Consider the following 18,093-nt stretch of genomic DNA (forward strand, 5'->3'; position numbering starts at 1 on the left):
TGGCGGGGATTGGAGAGGAAGCAGTGACTGCTTAAGGACAAGACGTGCTCCCACACACAAACACACACACGGGCACACCCAGGAGCATCCATGTGATTTACACCAGTTAATTTACAGATTATTTTTACGCACGTTTTGTGACTTCAGACTGATCAGTAAACATTCACGTTTAAGATATCCGCTTCTTGGAGAACACTGCTTTCCCCCCTCTTCCTCTTTCATGCCACCTTAAAAACAGCTGCAAAGTCTAAAGGAAACCAGCCCACAGTTTAGCCCCGCCTACCAAGGATTAGACTTGAACTTCTCTGCAGTCCCGGCGGAAAAAAGGATCCTGACAGAAAGCCAGAGGCAAAAAGGAGCCAGAAGAATCTCATATAACTCTGGGAACAGTAAGCAATATACTTACTCTTGCCCGGCTCCACTTCCCTCCCCTCATCCTCCTGCGCTTTTTAAAGTTTGTATCTTACTTGGCAGGGAGAAAGGACGGAGGCAAACCTGGGATTCACTGCTTTACCAAGTCTGCGTCTCCTCTGCCCTTTGGAAACGAGACACAGGTCAGGGAATTTAATTTCTTCCTAACAATACCACTTGCTTTCTGGGGTCTGGAGGTGCAGGGGGGTGGGACGATCAGGTGTTTGTTTCCCTTGCTTAGAGCCCCGAAAGAAAGCGAGCGTTCCAGGGAGGTGCCTCCGGTTAGAGCTCCACGTGATGCCACCCGTGGTGACCCAGCCCAGACTGGAGCGGCGCGCTGTTTGACAGCCCCAGGGCCTTGTTAGCGATGGAGTTTGGGGGCCTCGGTGACGTTTTAATTAAAAAAAAAAAAAGTCATTACGATTACTTATGCAAAGCATTCCTGGGTTTTTCATAAGCTGCGGTGCTGGGCGAAAAGAAAGACAATGGAGAAAAGAGAATTGTACACCACCTGGTATGCTGACTCGCCCTGCCCTAAGTTATTTGACGGGCTGGGAGATCAGAGCTCCAAACTAGATGCTGCGAAAGACTTGAGCGAATAATAAAGTTAAGTTTTGAGTGTGAATGCTATTTTGGTCATTTCTTTTTAGAAAAAGAAGTTTAAAAGGGCATTTGGATTTGAAATAAGAGTGTATTAACATATCTAACGCTCCTACAACTTCTGTTCATGGTAGTGTTAAAAAGAATGATTTTCATCTCAAAAACTAGAGCAAGAAATGCTCTTCACAAGGGTTGATGATGTAAGCATTTATTCAGCTAAGGTGGTTGAAGAGTATGCTAGAGGCATCTCATTTGGATGGGTATCAATTCTCACTTAACGAACGATATTTGCATATATAACCTTTGAGTTCAAGGAGAATTTGTGTTGTGCTTTGTTTCTGTTTGTTGCAGAAATTTGGAATTGTGGCCCAAGAGATATTTGCAGGGAATAGTAGTGAAACAAACCCTGTGAAGAATTTTTAAATTTTATTCCAGAGGAGCCGGATATTGGGATAGGAAACAAGTATTTGCTTCTGTCCTCGAGCCAAGGAAGAGTTAAATTTTAAATTAAGCAATAATTGTGAAATGCACAGAGAAGTGTGTATTCTGCGTTTGTTCAAAGCAGCTTTACAAACTTCCTGAAAGGGCAGCACATTTTATGGGACAAGAAACTAAGAAACCTATTTAATAATTTTCCTTTTTCTACTTAGACATAAATGCAGAATACCCCAGTGGTGATTTACAATGTTAAAAAGATGCATACTTTGGAAGTATTTTGCATTTGCGTTTTGCATTTGTGTTTAATTAGGAAAAGGAAAATTATTAAATAGATTTCCTAGGACCTGATAAAGTTCATTCCGGAGAGATAATTTGGCTGTGTTTTTAACCCATCAGTATCTTTCCTGGTGTCACTACTTAGAAAGCAAAATCATGAAACCAAGCATTTGCGTATTAAAACATAGGTTCCAGAAATAAAAAAGAGGAAGACAGAGTTAGCTCAGGTTCCCTTTCCTCTCATAAGCCTTTTATTTACCTTCCGTTTGTTTCCCTCCTCTCACTTGCAGACTTCATAGCTTTAGTTATTCGCAACTTTTTTTTTTTCAGTCGCAGACCCTTTTACAAATCCTAGGAAAGCTGTAGACCCCTCCCCAGAATAATGCACGAATGCCGCTCCAACAGGCACAGATTTGGAAACACTGTTAGGAAGATCACAAACGCTCTGAAACAATTCATGTCACATGAACATGGAGTGTTTTTTAGAACTTCGGAGTTTTCTGCTCATATCAAATAATTAGCAAATCCTTTTGCTTATAAGAACTGTTGAATGGTGAATATTGCAGTGCCCATACTCTCATTTATTCATTAGTGTTTTGGGACTCTAAGCAGTTTGGTGTAATGGAAAAAACTACTTGCCTGAAAACCAAGTGACCTAGATTCTTGACTCAACCCTTGTAATAACTAACTGAACAATATTAAGCTTGCCTTTTTCTGTAACATCTGATATTTTTTATTGCTGAATGCAGTAAGTAAAACAAATAGGACAATAAGATACAAGTTATATTTGATTGGATTATGGGATGTCTGTATTTACTGCTTTTATTCCAAAATTCCTAACAATATTTCCCAGCAGGATTGTTTTATAATCTTTTTTTATAAAATATTTTATTTATTTATTTAGTTGACAGCGAGAGACACAGCGAGAGAGAGGGAACACAAGCAGGGGGAGTGGGAGAGGGAGAAGCAGGCTCCCCGCAGAGCAGGGAGCCCGATGTGGGACTCGATCCCAGGACCCTGGGATCATGACCTGAGCCGAAGGCAGACACTTAACGACTGAGCCACCCAGGCGCCCCTACAATATTCTTGCTTATTACAAAGATAATTCCTGCTTACTGTTTAAATTTCCTTAGATATAGAAAATTGCAAAGGAAGAAAGGAAAAAATGACTTCTAATCCCCTCAAGGGATAACTCTTTTTAAAATGTCATTCATTCATTTATTCAGTCAACAAATATTTATTAACTATTATGCATCAGTACAGAGACAAAGAGACACAAATTCATGTATATACATCTGTTTATACTTCTAGGCTTTTTTCTATCCTTACACTCACATGTAGATTTTACAAAATTGTGATTATATTTGTTAAAAGCTAAACTGAGACCTATCAAAATTTTAGAGTTTATTTGAATAAAACTCGATTGGAATGGGACAGTGCCAAAGGGAAGTGGATAGAAGTGCTTCCCGGCAGGATCTCCAGAGAGGGACTTTTGTAAAGAGTGGAGTCAACCTAACGAAATTATTGTCTATAGTTTAAAGCTTAGTTGGCTGTTTGTGATTGGCTGTCCTTATGTTTCAATTTTGTAGGTTTAGTTTTTAGACCGGTTTAGATTTTGGTTTGTTTATCTAGGCCACCAAGGCATTCAAGTCACATTGTCTAATGGCTTCCTTGTTTCATTAGTTTAACTCACTACTCTTTGCTCTTTTATAACATGCTTACTCCTCAGTCATGAAATTTTCTGTTAAAACATGATTTTCTTATACTCGTGTATAATTTTGTAATCATTCATATCTGAAACAAATATTATTGAGGCCCTACTATGTGTCAGGCACTGTGCAAGTAATGACAATCCATCCATGAGCAAGAGTGGTTCTCACCATGATGTAATTTTTAGTCTGTGGAAATGTTATATTGGCTGATTATAAATTGTTGGATATTTAGGTGGATTAGTCTTCTATTATAAATAATGTTTCAGCTAAGACCCTTTATATAAATGTTTGTATACATCTTTGTATGTCCTTTGGGTAGATTCTTAAAAGTGTATGCCCAGGTTTTAACAAAAGCTCCACTACTTACAAGTTGTGAGCTCATAAGCCAGTTGTTTATCAAACCATTCTTTGCTCAACTGTAAAATAGAAGTAATCATAATAATTGAGTATTTGGGGGATTCTCAGAAACATTTAACAAATGTCATGGAATTATTTTTGCCATTTTGCTCTTGAGAAAAATTGTATCAATTTTTTAAAAGATTTTATTTATTTATTTGAGAGAGAGAGAGATCACAGAGGCAGAGAGAGAGGGAGAAGCAGACTCGCTGCTGAGCAGAGAGCCCGATGTGGGGCTCGATCCCAGGACCCCAGGATCATGACCTGAGCCACCCAGGTGCCCTGAAAAATTGTATCAGTTTATAAGTCATATAGGAGAGTAGAATTTCTCTACACTAACACTGTGTAATCACTCAAACAGAACAAACAACAGATCCAAAAACTTAGTCAATTGTTGTATAAAATGGTATCTTGTTTAAATCTACACTTTTTTCAGAAATAAGGTTGGGCAATTTTATAATGGCCACTCAATGTGTCTATGTTTATGAATTGCCTCTTTCAATGTGATTTTTAAATATTTTATTTTTCAGTTTTAATTTCTAATATGGTATCAATAGAAATAACTCACATAATCCAAGTCCCTTTAAGGTCCTCAATAATTTTGAAGTGTTTGGGGTCTCAATATCAAAGGCTAAATGTTAAGCCAGAGGCAGAAATTCTATAAATACTGCTTTTCTCAATTTTGGAAGATTGCTCTTATTTTGCCTGAAGCCTGTTCTTTAAAGCTGGGTGAGATGCATAGAAAAATTAAAGCAAGTCATTTTTGTTCTCATAGACTGTCATAGTCTACAAAATCAGAGAAATTGAAGAGGGTTCAAAGAGGGCCAAAACCCTTATAGAATTTCCCACAGCTCTGGGAACATCCAGACTCATGACATGTAGAGAAGATGAAGATAGGACTAAGGATTACATGATTCCTTATAAAGGTTTTGTGAGAAAAATAGTGTCCGTTTTTGTCAAGAAACAACTCTGAGAGGGGATGCCTGGGTGGCTCAGTTGGTTAAGCGTCTGCCTTTGGCTCAGGTCATGATCCTGGGGTACTGGGATCGAGTCCCACATCGGGCTCCCTGCTGAGCAGGGAGCCTCCTTCTCCCTCTGCCTGCCAGTCCCCATGCTTGTGCTCTCTCTCTCTCTGACAAATAAATAAAATCTTAGAAAAAAAAAAAAGAAAGAAAAAAAAACCGACTCAGAGAAAATAAATTTAATTATCAGTATCTCTTCATCTCCTACTCCTTGATGATTAGGGCAATGACAGTTGGGGGAACCCAAAGGTTGGTTGGTTCTGGAGTCCTTTCCAAAGAACAGAAAATAGAGCAGATCCTGATCTGATCTTTTGATACCTTCACCTGCCTGAGAAAAAAAGAGATGTGCCAAAATTTTGCTACTCTTGCTCTGGGAGTCTGTGTTTTGATCCTCTTTGACCCTTACAACATTCTTGGAAAATACAGTTTATCTCCCCTTTGTACAACTATTAAATATGAAAATATGAAATAATTCAGGGCTCACCCTAAGCAGATTTGGAAGGCTGCACTACTAGTCTAATTACTTATTTAATGAATTCAAATGACTTGAGAGAAACTCAGCAAGCTGGTTAAGTGATCCTTATGCCCGTTTGACAGCCACTGGGATAGCGAGGAGAGGCTGCACCCAGTTTTCTTGTTTATTCTCTTCTCAGTGCATGCAGTAGTGAAGACCCGATCCCCCTTCCTTAATCTTCTTCCCCTTGACTTCTGGAGTGTGCAGGGAAATTTAGGCATTTTAAGTAACAGGGGGTTTTGAATTAGAAAACAAATATCCATCATATGGGTAACTTCATGATCTTATAATACATAAAACTCACGTATATATAATACTTAGCTTATCTTGCTTAGGTTTTGATTTTACTATTTAATTTACAATTTGTTTTTTGATTACTCAGTTGGAAAATATATCAGTGGGCCAAAAATACCTTTCTTTCTTTCTTTTTTTTTTTAAGATTTTATTTATTTATTTATTTATTTATTTGCGAGAGAGAGAGAGAGAGAGAGAGAGAGAGAGAGAGAGAGCACGAGCAGGGGGAGGGACAGAGGGAGAGGGAGAAGCAGAAGCAGACTCCCCACTGAGGACAGAGCCCAATATGGGGCTTGATCCCAGGATCCTGAGATCATGACCTGAGCCGAAGGCAGATGCCTAACCAACTGAGTCGCCCAGGTGCCCCCCAAAATACCTTTCATTTGCATAGTATTTTGTGGTTTATAAAGAAGTTGCTTAAGAACTTCATTCCCACAGTAACCATGTAAGTTAGCAGAGCAGGTATTTACATTTTACAGATGTGAAAAGAAAGATACAGAAAAGTGAAATTGTTTAATGTCCAAGTCTTATAATTTCCATTTTCATGCATTTTGTATGCTTCAGGTGATTAATTGATTGAGTTATATTTTCAGTTTTGATGCATGCTATTAAGGCTGTCAGCTTATTCTGATTTTTATTAACATCAGAAAAATTATAGGGAAAGAACCAGAAAATACACATCCCAATTCCATAGTAACTCAATTGTTCTGCTAACTGGGCTACTGATTAACATAATAGAGGAAGTTGCACAAACATTTAAAAAACGATTGAAAAAGTAGTGTATGATTTAGAATTTCTTGTCTTGGAACTATGTAGCATTTTATATGGATATATGTCACTTCAAGAAAATAAAGAATATGAAGTTTTAGCCAAAAATATGAAATAGACACACTATGAGTTATATAAATACTAAATTTACCAAAGGTTTTACTTCGATTTGGTAGTGGCTCATTCTCTTAGAATATTCTAAGTATAACCTACAGAGCCTATTGCTCTTTTTCATTCTTATTAATCCTGGAAGTCAGCCTAAAATGTTTGTATCAAAATGGTTACTCTGACCTTGGATTTATCATTTATAGGAAAAAAAAAATCATCATTATTTTACCTTTCCAAACAATCCAGGAGCTTATGGTAAACCAGATACTCCTTTTCAGGGGTGAAAAGCAACTTTAGTTACAAAATGGCTTATTGTGCATATGCATAATTTCATAGTAACTAATGCAGAGCTGGGGCAGGTTTGACTGTTGGATGCAGCTGTACCACTGGAAACGCGGGTCAGCAAATAGCTTCTGCATTTCAGTCAGTAAATTGACACATTTCCAATTTGCTCCACACTTGAATGCCCACAGCTTTAATAAGATGAGCGGGTTGAGTGCAGTACAGAGACAATAAACTGGGATGTTAGACCCCTTAAGGAAGGAGGTATTCTTGCTGACTGCTGGATCCGTAATTATAGAAGAGGTCATGCCTGCCTGGGGTAGGCTGAAGGCAGATAGATCAACGGTATCTTTAGTTTCCTTCGGGTTCTCATTTTTAATTTATTGAAACAAAAGAGTAATCCATTTTGTAGACTTTTTTCATGTATTTGGTTCAATATTATGAAAGTATTGAGAAAAGTAATTTAAAGCAATTTTGTAAGAATTTATAGAAAAGCAATTTGGGGAAAAGTGCCTAAAGGTGCATGTACTTATGAGGACATGCTGTATGGACACCTGCATCTGTAATTAAGATTTGTTAATATCCATCAGTCCCGGGGCGCCTGAGTGGCTCAGTCAGTTGGGCGGCTGCCTTCGGCTCAGGTCATAATCCCAGAGTCCTGGGATCGAGCCCCACGTCGGGCTCCTTCCTCAGCGGGGAGCCTGCCTCTTCCTCTCCCTCTGCCTGCCACTCCCCCTGCTTGTGCTCTCCTTCTCTCTATCTCTATCAAATAAATAAATAAAATCTTTAAAAAAAAAATATCCATCAGTCCCTTGTTATATATACCACAAACCTCAAACAGGTATTGTATTCCTTTCCATTCAACTGTCATGAGGAAAAGGCAGATGGATTTAAAATTGATTGAAGTCACGAACTTAGATCTTAAAGAGGTAACAGTAGAGTCTTTCCACAGTTCATGACACAGTCTTCTAAATCACTACTTTCAATATATAATGAGAATTCATGTTCAGGTAATGACACCAAAGTATTGTTAGATCCTTGATCCTTAGAAGAAGATGTTAGTAACTTACTTCAGGAAGATTCCACACAGCAAACATTCTAATTTAAAGAGGTTTCTGGGTTAAAAATTTAATTGCACTGTCTTAAGATGGTTACTTATAGGGGCACCTGGGTGGCTCAGTTGTTAAGCATCTGCCTTCGGCTCAGGTCATGATCCCAGGGTCCTGGGATCGAGCCCCGCATCGGGCTCCCTGCTCAGTGGGGAGTCTGCTTCTCCCTCTCCCACTCCCCCTGCTTGTGTTCCCTCTCTCGCTGTGTCTCTCTCTGTCAAATAAATAAAAATTAAAAAAAAAAAAAGATGGTTACTTATAATCTACTACTTGGTACTTTTTTTTTAAAGATTTTTATTTATTTAGGGAGAGAGTGTGTGTGTGTGAGCAGGGGGAGGGGCAGAGAGCCATCCCAAGCCAACTCTATGCAGAGCCAGACATCGGGCTCAATCCCAAGACCCTGAGATCCTGACCTAAGCTGAAATCAAGAGTCAGAGTCGATGGCTTAATTGACTGAGCCACCCAGGTGCCCCTACTTGGTACCTTTTTTTTTTTTTGAGGTGGTGACTACCAAGGATTTATATTTAAAATACATAAAATTCACAATAGCTACATGGGATTTTTTTCCTTATCCTCATCACTAATGATGCCTCTGCTGTCGATGAAAAGCAATAAAAGAATCCATTTTGTGAGACCCATTCAGTGTTTGCAAAAATTCTTACTGTTTAAATTATGTTTTAGAGTGACAGATTGCTTTGGTTGAGTAATACCTTGTGAACTATTGTCAGAGTGAAAAGAACCCTCGTATAAATTACAATTTTCCGTGAGGAAAAAATAATTTCCAGCTTTTTATTAATATGGTATATAGCGTGCCTAGGAAAAATGTATTTTTTTAATACTTAGAAAAAGAACAGGTATTATAGGAAGCAATTTAGAAAATCTGTGCTCTCTCTTTCACTTAAGAATTTTACCTGTTGGGTTTAAAAAAAAAAAAAAATCCAGATGCTAATATCAGCCAGGAATTGTTGATCACTGGGCTAGGTACATATTTATTCCTTCACCAATTCAGGAAGTTTTCATTCATACTGACTACTTGCTAGGCACTGTGCAACCTTTAGGGCATACCTGGGTGAATAAAGCAGGGATGGTTCATTCCCTCGTGGAGGAGAGAAGCAATAATTAAGCCAACAATAAACAGATAATAAAGGAAGCAACCTGGTTTCAACAGTTGGGAATAACCTGGGGAGGGGAAGGATGGAAAGGGTTCACTGAGATGAAACGTGAGCAGAGCTGGGAGGGATGAGAAGCCATGCGTGGGAAGTGAATGGAGTGAGCAGGGTGTGGCTCAAGCTGAGGGCTCCAGGCAGAGCATTTGTACCCAAGCCTGCAAAAAAGCACCAAGGGAGCTGGATGGAAAACCAGGGATTAGGGTGATGTCATGGGCACAAAGGAGGGAAAGTGGTTCCAGGCAAACAGAGGAGAGAAAAGTGACTTCATTTGAAAACTCGGAGGTCACCAGTGATCTTGATTAAGAGCAGTTTCAGTGGAGTGCGGGGGACAGAGTGTGAAGGAAGTGGAAGCAAGGTGGCAGGTGGATGGGAGGTGAGGAGTCTGGGGACCCGATACAGTGTGAGCAACAGACCCTCTAGAGAGCTCTGTTGGTAAACTCGGCAGAAACATGGAGGCATGGAGGGAAAGGAATATGGAACAGAGGGACTCTGACAGGCTCGCCAGTCAGGTCATCCAGGAGAAAGTCCTTTTGTGCAGAAAAGAAAGGCATGACTATCATGTACTTGCAGAAGAGAGAGGGATTTTGTGTCCAAAGAGCCACATGAGGGACAGGTGTCTAACAGGAGGAGGAATTCTGCCTCCTTTGTGGCAGGAGGAGAACCCAAAAGTACAGGGAGTTTGCTGATTTGGTGGTGGGAAGATAAGAAACTTCCCTCTCGGGCTGTTTTCTCAGTGAAGGGAGATAAGGTCACCCGCTCTGAGAGGGCACGGTGAGGGATGGTGAGAAATGAGCGGGAGAAGAAAGCCATTTCTAGAATGGGAATGCAAGTTCACAGAGAAACTGAGAAAGATGCTGTGTCCCGTCCAGGGCTGTTGAGAATGTGAACCGAAAATAAAACCAGTCTGCCAGGTTATGTGGGTGTTCTCCAGCTAAATGCTAGGAGGAAACTCAGAAAAGCTATAATGGCTGAGTTCTTCTAAAGTGGGAGTTTTGAAAGCAAGCAAGCAAGCAAATGCTTATGATAAACAACCAATACCCTGAGCAAAAACACAGAACAGAAGCAAAGCACCTAAGACAAAAGTGCATAGAAGTTTATGAGCTAATCAAATACAGATCCTTTTATCTAAGGTAATTATTAACTAGCAGGCATGGTTACAAGTTGGCTTGATTTCCAGCATGTAGTAGGAAGGGATTGGGTCTTCTTGCTTTCGCTCCTGTTGAATTCCTACTATACCAGTTGCTGGAACCTGCTCCAGGAGCCATCACAGCTGGGTTTGTTTTTCTTCTTGTCCTAGTTGCTAGAACTGTTGTTGTCATTTTAAATTTGGATTAACAAGGGCGCCTGGATGGCTCAGTCGTTAAGTGTTAAGCATCTGCCTTCAGCTTTGATCATGATCCCAGGGTCCTGGGATGGAGCCCCGCATCGTGCTCTCCCACTCCCCCTGCTTGTGTTCCCTCTCTAGCTGTCTCTCTCTCTCAGTCAAATAAATAAATAAAATCTTTAAAAAAAATTTAGAAAAATAAATTTGGATTAACAGTTAGTGTGCCTGCGTTTGTGGGGTGCCTAGCTAAGTCCTGTGTCTGTCTTCTATCATCCCCCGTCTGCTTTCCCTCAGTGTTTGCTTACTTCTCCAGGCTCCTGGAAACCATCAGCTCCCTCAAGAGAATGCTTGATAGAATTTGAACCATTACAGCTCTATAGTATAAAGATGGCTAAAACATGTAATAGTAGTAAATGACTATCAGAAAAGAAGGTTTTCTTCTGCAGCCTTGCTATCGGGATGTTCTTTCTTCAACCTGACATAAACTCTTCATTTTGCAACTAAAAGTCATTTCCTTTTCATTTTCAATCCTTAGAGGTTTGGAGAACAGCTGGTTACTACAATCAAAATGTTTTTTTCAGGAATGAAAATAATATTATTGAAATATTGGCTCTTAACATTTCTTCAAAGTTTCAAAGAAAATCTTGTTCTTTTTAAATTCATTATTTTTCACAAATCCTCTCTTTTTTAAAAAAATTGTTTATTTATTTATTTGAGAGAGAGAGAGCACAAGCAAAGGAGAGGAGGGGCAGAGGGAGAGGGAGAAGCAGACTCCCCACTGAGCAGGGAGCCGGATGCAAGACTCAATCCCAGGACCCCGGGATCATGGCCTGAGCCTAAGGCAGATGCTTAACCGACTGAACCACTGAGGAGGCCTTGTAAATCCTCTTAACATTAGGGGAGCCAGGCACTTCATGAATGGAAGCAATGAGTCTGTGTGGGTCAAGCTGGGCAGTACAGTGAGGCGTGGAAGCTCTTTGTGGCCAAATGCATTTATGTTTGCTTCTGGCTCCGACCTTTCCCAGATGCACCGCCTGGCACTTTTACACAGCTCTTACTCCTGCAAAAGACTGGGTTTCCAGTTTATTTCCAAAGTGAATTGCCATTCACAGTATCTGGAAGCACATTTCTAAGGCTGCTTACAACCTGAGAAGAGAACGGTGAATTTGAACTCCTATTGCATGTAACACTATCCAGGGCATGCAGAATGCTCGTCTCCACTTTAGTGGTTTAACTTCCCGGTAGTGCCTGGGATGGGTGGGTGTACAGCGCCTCTGATCTTCCACAATCCTACTATATTTATTTGTCATCTTTTTCCACTTTAAAATCATAGTCAACATCCCTATTTTAACTGCAAGGTCAACCTCACTAGCTTCCTGAAATAATTATTGTGTTAGTTGAAAAGTAAAACAAACCCAAAGTGTTGATAATTTAATTCAGTAAGAAAATAGTTCTCATGAAATATTTAAGTCAGTATGACGGTTTTCCTGGGGCTTTTCCCTGGACTGTTTCCTTTAGAAGAAAAGATATGGCTTTCCCTCCTGTGGCAATCTTGAGTACGTCATGAAAAAAGGCAGCAATTAAGGAGGGAGTGAAACCCTCAACAAAACACAAACATTCCCTAGGGGAGCATTTTTGTAGACTGTCTAGTCTGGAGAGAGAAAGCTGTAGAAGTAAATATGCTTCTCAAAACATTTTTTTTTCTAGCATTTTGTGTCACATCATTAGGTATATTTAAATAGATGGTAAGGGTGCCTGGGTGGCTTAGTCGGTTAAGCATCTGCCTCCGGCTTAGGTCATGATCCCAGAGGCCAGGGATTGAGTCCCGCCTGGGGGGGTCCCTGCTCAGCGGGGAGTCTGCTTCTCCCTCTCCCTCTACCCCTACCCGCTGCTTGTGCTCTGTCTCTCCCTCTCTCAAATAAGTGAATAAAATCTTTAAAAAAAATTAAAAAGCAGTAACACCAAGTTCATCATTGTTATCTGTTTCTTTTAAGTAAAAGATAGAACATTATTCTACATTTTCTGAAAATGAACATAATATAGTTAACACTTGTCAATGTGGTATTATTCCATAACTGCCTATGTGGGAAGAAGAATTTTTAAAACAGTGCATCTGGTATTTGCAAGTAAAGATCTTATAATTCAAACCTAGAAAAGTGTAGAAGATGAAAATGACTCTTTTAAAGTTTTATTTGACCAAATATAAATTCAGTTTTTAATTTCTTTCTAATTTATATCTTGAGTCTACTGTGCACCACGTGAGGGGCAAGGGGGAGGAAGAAGTGTGGTAGGGTATAGAGAAAGAGTACCTGGTTGAAAGTGAGGGGCTGTGTTCAGCTCTTTCTCCCATTGGGTGAACTTGACTAGTGTAGGAGAGGAAAAATTTCTTTCTGCCCTTCAAAGTTCTTCCAGCTGGTCTAAGAATTAAATTGGCATGAGGCAGATTAACAGGAGAAAAAGCCCCAAAGTTTAACTATATGTGCGTAGAAGCAACACCTAAAGAAATGACCAAGACAGGCAGTTTTTTTTCTTTTTAGACAGAGACAATAAGTCTGTGAGGAATTGACAGGACAAAGAAACTTCTGTTTAGGTGCTTCAATTAGTAAGGACTCCTAAACTAATTTGGCCTTGGGTACTAAATTAGTAAAAGTAACAAGGATTGTTCATACAACCTTTTCAGCTTTGAATTCCCTATCTTTGGTGATATCTCTTTACCTTCTGGTACAGGGAGGGTACCTTTCACCTAGGAGCTTTATTTCCTGCTTTCTGGAGACAAAGGTAGGGATGGGAGGGTGGGAGGTGGGGGTCAGAGTGTTCTTTTTGCATTGGCTGTTTCTTAAGTAATTTTTATATAAAATAATCAACATGCCAAAGTGGCGCATTTTAGAGCAGTCTGCCCTTAGCCCCTACAGGTTTGTTTGCATCTTTGGGCCTCAGCTTATGTATTTGCACAAGGAAGTTCTGTCTGCGTGGTGGTTGTGAATATTTCTTCCAATTTTGTGAACTTAAAATATGGTGAGAATGGTGGCTTGGTTTTGGCCACCAAGAGGTGGAACAATGGAAAATAATAGCAAACGAGATGGTCAAGGAAAGAAAAGTCAAAAACTGGCTCGGGGTGAGGAGACATTCTTGCTTTGTTTGTAATGCAATGTGTGAAACTGGGCCAGCCAGTTTCCTAGCACTTAAAATAGGCAGGTTCACCTGGATTAGTACTTCCCAATTGTGAAGGGGTAGAACAAACTATTATGTATTATGTTTCATTTATAGAGTGTGTGTGTATATGCACGCACATGCATGCTCTTTTTAAATAACCAGATGAGGGAGGCTGGCCCATGTAAGAGATGCTGTGGTCTTTCCTCTATCACATCCACAACTCTAGTTTAGGTGCATTTCCTATCACATCTGACCTCCAGCTGGTTATGTCCGTGCCTCCTCAACACCACATTTTTCCATTAACAATTGTATGCTTCTTTATTTAACTGCTATGTTTATATTATTGGTGTTTTTTGGTTTTTTTTAATAGATTTTATTTATTTGTCAGAGAGAGAGAGAGAGCACAAGTAGGGGGAGCAGCAGGCAGAGGGAGAGGGAGAAGCAGGCTCCCCAAACAGCAGGGATCCCAATGCGGGGCTCGATCCCAGGACCCTGGGATCATGACCTGAGCCGAAGGCAGACACTTAACCAACTGAGCCACCCAGGCGTCCCAATATTATTGGTGTGTTTTAGATGAAATTGTGCTCCCCCTCCATTGATATGTTGAAGCTCTAACCTCCATATCTCAGAATGTGTCTGCATTCAGAGATAGGGCCATTAAAGAGGTGATGAAGCTAAAATGATGCCCTTAGGATGGCTCTTAATCCAATCTGACTGGGTTCCTTATAAGAAGAAGAAATTTGGACACACATAGAGACACCAGGGATGTGTGGGCACAGAGGAAAGACTGTGTGAGGACATGGGGAGAGGTGGCGATCTATAAGACAATGAGAGAGGCATCAGAAAAAAGCAAACTTGCCAACACATCCATCTTAGACTTCCAGCCTCTAGAACTGTGAGAAAATAAGTTTCTGTTTGTTTAAGCCACCTCCTCTGTGGCATTTCATTACAGTAGCCCTAGCAAACTAATACAAAGTGTCCCCTTCTATCATGTCATCTCCCTGCTAAGATTTCTCTCATAGGCTGTTGCTTATTATATAATGTCTCCGAATGTCTATCTGTCCTTCGGGGCCTTTTATGGAGTGGCAGAATGGTATAGAAAGAAAGAATTTGATAGGAGGCCGAAGGTCAGGATTCTAGGGCCAGCTCAGCCCCTGTGAACCCAGCTGACCTGGGAAAATTTCTTAGTCTTCCTGGAAGACTGTGTTCTCTTGTAGAGCATGGTAAGGGAGACTGTCCACCTCCATTTAAGTTGTCAATTAGGCAAATCACTTAACCTTTCTAAAGGTTACTTTTTTTTTAATCTCTAAAATGATGATAATAATCCTTCTCTTATTATGAAAATGAAATGAGGTGGTGTATACAAATCACTTAGCTCGGTACCTGGCCCCTAGGAAATGTTTAATGAATGCGAACTTTTAAAATTAAGTAAGCAGGGGCACCTGGGTGGCTCAGATGGCTAAGCGTCTGCCTTCGGCTCAGGTCATGATCCCAGGGTCCTGGGATCGAGTCCCGCATCGGGCTCCCTGCTCCTTGGGAGCCTGTTTCTCCCTCTGCTTCTCTCTCTCTCTGTCTCTGTCTCTCATGAATAAATAAATAAAATCTTTAAAAAATAATAATAAAATAAAATAAAATTAAGTAAGCAAATTAGCAATTGCTAAAATATCTTGCAGTTTGTCATTCTAGGATCTATAAATAGGCTTTGCTTCCCCTTGATTATTTCTCAATACAAGACCTTGTCTGTGGTACCCGCCACCCCCCCCTACACCATACAAATTCCCAAGTTTGTTCATTCATCTCTTCAGTTCCTAGTAATTGAGTGATCATCTGGGGCCCAACAGGAATACAGGGAGAAGGAGATAGAACTCGCCTTATGTTGCGCACAGTGAGGGGATGCAAACGCCGCGTGTAATGGAAATGTAACGTGTAACAGTGTGGTGAGAGATATCAAGAAGAAATACAGGGGTCCTAACCTGGTAGATAAAGAGACAGTTTACTTCAGAGAGTGAGTTTATGGCAGAACCCTGAAGGACAGGCAGAGATGGTGAGAGGACAGGGGAGCAGCAGGAGGGGAGCCTGAGGTTGGACAGAGTGGAAGTGTTTCCATTTCCCCTTTCTATGGATCGAAGCTTGATCGTGAGTTCAAGTACCAGCTTAGTGACTTACCTTTTCTATCAAGCCTTTTTTTCTGTTTGAAACCACTTGACTCTTCCTTCTCTGAAACCCTAGTAGGTATTCCATACATACTTGTCTGCTTATTTTTTTTTTAATTTTTAAAGATTTTATTTATTTATTTGTCAGAGAATGAGAGAGAGAGAGCGTGAGCAAGCAGGGGGAGCAGCAGGTAGAGGGAGAAGCAGACTCCCCGCCGAGCAGGGAGCCCGATGCGGGGCTCGATCCCAGGACTCTGGGATCATGACCTGAGCCGAAGGCAGTCGCCCAACCAACTGAGCCACCCAGGCATCCCTAATTGTCTGTTTAAATAATGACCTTTCAGTAATAGAAATTTGAGAGAGAAAGAAGCAGTGCCAGAGACCGAGGAATAAAAACAGCAGAAAAAGTCATTTCAAAAGGAATAGCATGGACATTAGCCACAGGGACTGGGTGTCTCTCTGTGGGATCTAGAAGGCAAGTTCCATACCACTGGGTTCCTATCTTAGGAAACAGACATAGTTAATTAATCTGCGTCTTTGTATCTGGTGGCATGCTTTTAGATTTCCTTGGGAATAGGGAAGTTCTCTTAACAGGTTTTCCATACTAAACTGAGAATATGGCTTGAGAGACATTTCTAATACAAAGCAGCTCATTTACTTATCTTAATTCCTGTTGTTTATTTCTCTGTGCCTGTTGATGAGAGCAAACTCTTTGCTTAGCCCAAGTTTTAAAAAAGTTCCAGCAAAATAATCCAAAAATTAAAACTTTAGTCATGCCATTGTGACTATATATCTATACAACGATGAAGATGATGGGAACACTAGTGCGCTGCTCTTTTTGCCTTTGGAACCTCTTTCTATCTCCAGCATAATGGAGAAAGCTTTGAGTTTGGAAGCAGACAAGTAAGTGGCCCAGTATTTCAGATCAGAAACAGAAGTGTTTCTTAATCTCTGTTAAAACTCATGTTGAGGGGGCCTGGGTGGCTCAGGCAGTTAAGCGTCTGCCTTCAGCTCAAGCTATGATCTCAGGGTCTTGGGATGGAGCCCTGCATCATCAGGCTCCCCGCGGGGAGCCTGCTTCTCCCTCTCCCTCTGCCTGCTCTTCTCCTGCTTGTGTGCTCTCTTTCTCTTTCAAATAAATAAATAAAATCTTTTTTTTTTTTAAAGATCTTATTATTTATTTGACAGAAAGAGACACAGTGAGAGAGGGAACACACGCAGCGGGAGTGGGAGAGGGAGAAGCAGGCTTCCCACCAAACAGGGAGCCCGCTGTGGGGCTCGATCCCAGGGCCCAGGGATCATGACCTGAGCCGAAGGCAGACGCATAACAACTGAGCCACCCGGGCGCCCCAATAAATAAAATCTTTAAAAAAATAAATAAAAAATAAAACTCATTGTTGAGTATGAAAATGTACAGTCTTTATAAGAGGTGCTTAACAAATTTGCCTACTTGAATTTCTTAGAAATTTCCAAAGAGCCAAATAAATCTCAGGAAATTGGAGCAATTTGAGGGGAAAAGCACCAGTTTCATAAGCAACAACAATAATAACAAAATGATAATTTTGTGTAGTTATGACCTGCTGGGTACTGTGCTTGATGATTGACATACATTCTTTCATTTCATCATCCGACTGCCTCCGTGAGGTGTGGGGGCCGTTTCCCCCGCTTTACAGATAAGGAAACTGAGGATCAGGATCCTACAGTCAGAGAAACGAGGAGACAGGCTTGAACTTAGATCAGTCTGGCTCCGGCAGGGAAGCCTGCTCCCACTTTTTGTGCCGAGCCCCTTATTACCTCCTGTGTTCTGTTACACAATGAAATGACAGGAAAGAGAAGAGGATCCTTTGCTTTTCTATCCTTATTTCCAACAGATGCCACAAACCTAGTAATAGCGCCTTCTCTTCCTGTTGTCCTATCGCTCTATGCAGGAAAGAGAATTGACAAAGCACTCCAGTCTGTGTTTCTGGTTCTTGCTCACTTTTCCCAGAGAAGCCCGTCTTGTCCTGACAACATGACTAAAAGGGTTTTGGACAGACCACACACTATTAAGCATTCATGGAAAGCCAAAAGTTGCATTGCACAGGCAAGTATGTTAAAAAGCGTATCCAAATTTCCCTCTCATTAATGTTCCAGAAAGTTTCTAATGATAGGGCAGCCAAAAAAAAACAAAGTAAAGAAAGAAATTAAAGAAAACATGAGCTTTCTGTCTCTCTCTTCAGACTTAAAAGACTGTATATACTCACCAAGACTGGTCACTCCCCTTAGTTATAAAAACAAAACACAAAACCCCCCAAACTACTGTTTTATGAGCATTCATGATAATGGTTGTGCAACCTAGTTGCAATAAGATTTCCAGGACTGAGC

The 18,093-nt window shown here is 40.6% G+C and overlaps 1 protein-coding gene across 1 annotated transcript in view; it reads left to right on the plus strand.

The window, feature by feature from the left end:
* Window positions 1-283: 283 nt before the first annotated feature.
* Window positions 284-18,093, plus strand: part of PLA2G4A (phospholipase A2 group IVA) — a 152,648-nt gene continuing 134,838 nt past the window's right edge. The window contains exons 1-2 of the mRNA XM_035010687.1: window positions 284-389; window positions 475-554. The gene's annotated coding sequence lies outside the window, so the exon portion shown is untranslated. The remainder of the gene's footprint in view (window positions 390-474; window positions 555-18,093) is intronic.

This window comes from Mirounga leonina, unplaced genomic scaffold (assembly GCF_011800145.1).
Source record: "Mirounga leonina isolate KUSES-001 unplaced genomic scaffold, KU_Mleo_1.0 Mir_154, whole genome shotgun sequence".
Taxonomy (NCBI): Eukaryota; Metazoa; Chordata; class Mammalia; order Carnivora; family Phocidae; genus Mirounga; species Mirounga leonina.